Source organism: Ursus maritimus, unplaced genomic scaffold, assembly GCF_017311325.1.
Source record: "Ursus maritimus isolate PB19 unplaced genomic scaffold, ASM1731132v1 scaffold_10, whole genome shotgun sequence".
NCBI lineage: Eukaryota > Metazoa > Chordata > Mammalia > Carnivora > Ursidae > Ursus > Ursus maritimus.
Window position 1 is genome coordinate 72,862,922 of NW_024423344.1, and position 6,609 is coordinate 72,869,530.

Here is a 6,609-nt window from a genome sequence, read left to right on the forward strand (position 1 = left end):
GACTTTTTTCACTGAAAATACCCTTGGAAGGGTTGAAGAATATAGTAACAGTATTTTGGAGGTTCTCCCATGTAGTAACATGTGACACTATTTCATTTCTTTCTCCAGCTAAATGATAGCCCATTGTAAATATAAAAGTTTGTTTACCCATTCATCTGTTTTTGGACATTTAGGTCATTTCCACCTTTGGAATATATATACACACATTTATAGTAGAATAGTGCTACTATAAACGTGTGTGGGTACGTACCTGTTGGAGTACTGGTTTTCTATCTTTTTGGGTAGATACGTAAGAGTAGGAATTGCTGATTTATAAAGTAATTCTATGTTTAATTTGGTTCTTTTTTTTTTTTTTTGAATGTGTTGTTTTCCTTTTAATTGTGGATTTTGGGAGTTCTATTCATATATTTGGTTATAAGTCTTTGTCAAATAAGCTGTAAATATATTTTCTAGCCCATGGTTTAATTCTAACTTTTGATACATACAAACTTTGAGCTCTAAAAAAGTTCGTTATCATTTTTCCTTCAACATGAGTAATGCTGTACGTGTGACAGGTGGCATGAGGAAGAAAGCCCTTTACAAAATCCGTCATACTGCAAGTGGTAATGGAACGAGTGTCAGGATGCTGGGTAAAGTGGTTTTAAGTTTCCTGATCCGGAAGTGTCATAAGTGGAGAGGAAATGACAATGGTTTTTACTTTTGTGACATGGCACAATAGCATCTGTGGTGGTTTTCTTTTCAGGGCAACTTTATTATATTTTTGTATTTTTTATTTTTATTTTTTTTTTCAGTTTCATACCTTTTCTTGGCAATCAGTGGTGAGCTCTCATCCACAGTAAGCATCTGTAAGTTTTTGTAAGTGGTGACAGGTGCACCAATGTAGAGTTTGTTTGGTGACTCTTCATCCTCCTTAACGTTTTCTGGACAACTGCACATAGATACAGTATGGAACATTCCTTATTTGGCCCAGACAGCTTTGTTGAGCTTGGTGTCGATGCGCACCCCTGGAGTCCCCATTTCCTTCATGGCGCATTTCCGGATTTCTCTGAGTGCTGGAGGGAAAGACTTCTCGAAACCCACTCCATGGATGGGCTTGTGAATGTTGGTGGTGTACGCTCTGCTCACTACCTCTTTGATAGCAGAATGGTCCTTCTTCTTGCCACCCTTCTTGGTGGGAGCTGTTCTGCCAGTCTCTGGTTGGAAAGTTTTCAGGGCAACTCCTAAGCATGGTTTGGGGCACTACGCTGTCATGCTTGGTTTCAGGCCTTGTTCTCTAGTAACCCTCCCCAACTCTGCGAGTTATCTAACTTCTTTCTTATAAACTATACTGGTGTAACTCAGATAAACCTTTTATTTCCGGCAACAAGAACTTCGACTAATCCACCAAATCTGGACATCATATTTCTTTAATTGCCAATTTGACAGATCTATTATCCACTATTAGATTACTTTTTATACTTCTGATTCTTGAAAGAGCCATCTTTTAATATTTTATTGGCCTATTTTATTTATTGTTTTGTGAATTTTGTATCCTTTGTCCATTTTTATTTTTATTATTTTATTTTATTTATTTTATTAAGTGGGCTCCACACCCAACGTGAAGCCCAACAAAGGCCTTGAACTCATGACCCTGAGTTCAAGACCTGAGGGGAAATCAAGAGTTGGGATGCTTAAATGACTGAGCCACCCAGGCACCCCACCTTGTCCATTTTTAAAAGACATTTCTTCATAGTTTTCAAAAAAGGGTTTGGAACTCTGTCACATACCTAGCTGCCTCCTACCAGTTAACTTGTTGGTTCTTGTGACCGCCATCCCTTTCCCCAGAGCTGTAGGTAGATGAGGAGCAGGGAAAGGTCTGGGTCTGGTTATTTTTAGCCTACACTTACGATGTAGGGGAAACCTGATTGGAATGACCTTCTCCAAGGTAGCGCTCCCTCACTGCCATCTCTAACTTAGGTATTCCCTTGTTTTTCACTGTTGTAGCATCCTCTCAAGACCAGCTACGTATTTGCAGGGCCCAGTACAAAGTGGGAAGAGGGGGACCCCTGTTGGAAAATTATGTACAATTTTGGAAGATGCCAGCAAGCACTAATCCAAGAGCTGGCCCTTCTAAACTGGGGCCCCTGAATGGCCATGCAGGCTGTGCACTGACAAAGCTGGCCCTGTCTCCTCGTCACAGGATGTGCCACAACTTGTCATTGTAATCATCGTGAGAGTAATCACTGTAATTTTCCCATTATGTTTGTTTGATTTCTGGAAGATGGCAACTCCATGAAGGTGAGCGCCATGTGTTTCACTTCCTGTTTCAGGCCAGCATCCAGACCCATGCTTGAAACACTATTGGAATTGAAAATCAGTTTTAGCTGATTAAATGAATAACCAAGAGAATGAATAGACCAACTGATCTTTATGTTATAATTTCAACATCCCAGTTATAATTAAAAGGATAGAGTGAACACAAAACAGTTCTATGTTGCAATGAGGAAAGCATCACCATGATCACTGCTCTTGCTTAATAGGAATCTCCCTCACCCTCTACGGTAGGTCTATGGGTCTCATCCAGAATGAAGCCACAGGAGGCTCAAGTTCTGCACTTGATGTACATTGAAACCACATATTTTACCCAGTTTGGCAGTCCAGGAAAGGAGGGAAGAGCAGCTGGTGAAGATCTCTTAACCAGATTTTGACTTGATTCATCTCAGTTTACCTCCCGATGACCTCCCAATGATTGACCAGTGCATATTGTATAAATCACTTGTACTCATCGACGCCATTGGTCCTCCGCACACGAGCAGGTGTAGAAGGTGGACAACGTCGAATTGGTGTGTGTTACCTTTATGTGATTCTACCATAGGTATAGTTTGCTCATAATAAAAAAAATATGTGTAATTATTAAAACTGTGACAAAATAAATTACTAAATAGCAACAAATAAATAACAATAAATAAAAAATAAATAAATAAAATAAATAAATAAATAAATAAATAAATAAATAAAATAAAATAATAAAATAAAATAATAAAATAATAAAATTGTTAACGTTCACATTAAATCGTTCTCTTAACTTTCTTGGATATAATACAAAAGATCATTTATCTGGAATAACAAATTTTCAATTATAATATCTTCTTGATTAGAAAATTTTTTTATTAAGTTCAATTAGCAAACATATAGTACATCATTAGTTTTTGATGTAGTGTTTGATGATTCATTAGTTGCGTATAACACCCAGCAGAAAATTTTTAATCGTTGAAGGTACACTATGTTTACCATTTGTCTGTCAGACACAGTTTTGCTGAGTACCTTACTAAAAAATCACTCAGCCCTGCCCTCACTCTATTTCTCCACTGTAATACTGTTGCGTGACCGATTCTTTGTAACTATTGTTGAAAAATTTCTCTAAAACCTCAATGCCCTTTTCCATCTGGCCTTATCATTTTATCTTATCTGTGACTTCCAAAATCTATCCTCACATATTTCTTTCTTTTCCCCAACTTCTTATATTCTGCATTTCCCTGAATCACTCTGAACCAGAGAAATGAAAGAAGTACGAGAACTCTTACTCTTCACTGAAACAAATATGAAGACAAGAGTAGACAAAATTCAGATTGTACACATTACTCTTGTGCATCTCAAATATTTTATAATTTCTCTCTATTTTAGTGAATTTAGTATGACTCTAAAACTACTTAATTGGTGCACATGATGCCTTTTATTTGGGTGCAAATAGTATTTTTTAAATTGCTTAAAATGTAATACTTTATTTTTAATTAATCCTTTGCAACTAAACAAAAATACAAAATTTCACAACATAAATATTGATGGCAAAGAAGAGTCAATCAAAATAAGATCATATCAGTACTATAAAATCACATTCACATATTTTGGGAAAATCAGCAATTGACCTCATTTACAAATATTAGTATCTTCTTGGTATCTGTCTGTCCTAAAAGGTAAAGAACAGCTAGCATGCGACATGGAGCTTTTTGTTTATGGAAGACAAACAACTCATCCTCAGGCTGTTCTACTCCACTCTTAACTTGCCTTCATGGAAAAATCTTATTACTAAGGGAAGGATCATTGCACTGAGTTTCCTTCTGGGAAAAAGGTTGGTAACTAACCCAAGACAATTTGAAAGCCAAGCCACCATACTCAAACTGCCTCTTGCCTGCTAGATACAGCTGATTTCCACCAGTCTAGGCAGGGGTTGGAGTCCAATTTCGGTGTCCTTCCTTTTCTAGGCAATGAGAAGTAGGGGAAAGACAGCAGCTCTCTCCCTTCTTCGCTAATTGGAATGAAAATGAGGGCTTCCTTTCTCCATTTCAAATGACTCCATCTTCAGCCTGCTGAATAAATCCTTTATGGTGGACACTCAATGGAGGAGGAATTCAATTCCATACCATCAAGAGGGAGTCAAGGACATTGTAATTGATAGAGTAACAAGGTAACCTATTTTCACAAGAAAGGTCACCCGAAAGACAAACAAGGACTTGAAAAACAGCCTGAGATTCTGAAGGCAGTGACTGGTGATCACACAACAGGATCATAGTTGGGATCCTGGTGCTTTTTTTTTTTTTTTTTTTCCAGGAACAAGTAATATTTCTTTTCTTTTCTTTCTCTCTCTCTCTCTTTTTTTAAGATTATTTATTTATTTATTTATTTGACAGAGAGAGACAGCCAGCTAGAGAGGGAACACAAACAGGGGGAGTGGGAGAGGAAGAAGCAGGCTCCCAGCAGAACAGGGAGCCCGATGCAGGCCTCGATCCCAGGGACCTGGGATCATGCCCTGAGCCGAAGGCAGAGGCTTAACGACTGAGCCACCCAGGTGTCCCAAAGAGATTCAGCTATTTTACAATTCAAAGTCTAAGAAGACAAATAAATATTATATCTTAGTAAAGACTAAGAAATAGACAACCTTGTATTTTTTCTGAAGGTAAAATAACGAGACCAATTTGCAATAGTCCAGAAAATAATTGAGTGTTATTTAAAATAAATGAATCTGTTATGGAAAACAAAGAAATAGATACATAAAACATGGAATTTGTGCAATATGGATGCAGTCCACAAATACATTTGGGTGCTTAAGTCATGACACTAAAATATTAACATTTTCCTAGGCTTAAGTCTGAAACAAAGGAGTGTATAGCAGGAATGGNGAATATTTGAGATGGAAAGAAAACTACTGTCAACAAAAATCCCTTTCCTAAATATATTTCTCTATTTGTGTGCGTGTAGGTGCTGTGGCGAGAAAAAAAAAATGTTGAGAATATAATGATCCTTTCTCACATGAAGTCATTTTAGTTCATTATGTAAGTGTGAATTTCCTCTCCTTAGACTAACCGCAGACTTAGAAGAGAGGAAAGATAAAAAAAGAGAGAAGAAAGCGAGGGAGGTGGGTCCGCAGCGTGGAGTTATTATCTTGTCTCTTTCTTCTGCATTGAGACGTCAGTGACTTGAGGCCAAATACAAACTCTCCTTCTGCATATTCCGTATTCCGGGGCTATTTCGTTTCTCGGTGTCCTGCAGGGCCGACTCGACCACACTAGAGCTGTTGAAGCTCCTTCAACGCACGTCTGATGACAACTCTTAATTCCCGATTCCTAAGAGCAGCTGTCGAAAATGCATATTTAGGAAAGTCACTTGCTGGATCTGAAGCTGGTAAACGTGCACCACACTCTCGTCGTAAACATAGCTCCAGGCATCCATTCTTTAGCTTCGAGCAAAGCAAAGGTATTTTCAAAACAGGAATGTCTGAGAATCAGGGGGCGTTCCTTGTATACCGGTAAAGAGGGCAAAACATAAATATCGGCTAATTCCAAATAAAACATGAGTGTGTTCCAAAAGAGACATTGTTTCATGCGCCGCAGTGTGACCCCAGGCTGCCCTGTGTAAACTCCCTTTCTACCCTCGGCCCTCTTCCGTTTCCTTTGCTTGCTCCCTTTTCTGTCCCACTTCCCGACTCCCGCTGTGGCTGTTCTGAGATCGACCCCTGGCGCTGCGTCTCGTGGCAATCTTGTGAACTCTCATGACTTCGGATTATGGTTCTCTTCAAATGATTTACAAATGTTTATTCCATCCCTGATTGTTTCCTGAGATCCAGCCCCAGATTTCTGATTGCCTGCTGGGCGTACACCATAGAAACCCATCAGCTCTTCAAGTTCAGTCTGCCCGTTCTTCCAGATTCTTTCTTCCAATTCCTTTATTTCTGCATTAATTGCACAAGCCTCTATGTTAGCCACGCTTAAATACTCAGCGTTAGCTTTGACTACAACCCCTTTGGGCTCCCATATCAATTTTTATCTAAGCATTATTCTTGCCTCTGTAGCATTTTTTGCATCCGTTTTTTATAATTCCACTGACGATACCACATAGCCCCTCATAACTTCCCTCAAATCCTCTGTCTTCCGCCCAGTGGTATAACTTAGAAGCACGTCCCTACCTCTAGCTTTTTTTTTTAAGTCCAAACACTTTTGTTCTAAACCCAAATGTAGTTAGTTGTTCGAGATCAGAGCTCTCCAATCCTATTACTCATGTGCTCAGACTCACATTCAAATTCTTAGATATTGAACTGAAAAACTGGAGCCTTCGGAGGTCCCTGATATCCTGGTT

The 6,609-nt window shown here is 38.7% G+C and overlaps 1 pseudogene; it reads right to left on the bottom strand.

Annotated features, from left to right (window-relative positions):
- Nucleotides 1–212: 212 nt before the first annotated feature.
- LOC103657630 lies at nucleotides 213–5,706 on the bottom strand (annotated as a pseudogene).
- Nucleotides 5,707–6,609: the final 903 nt, after the last annotated feature.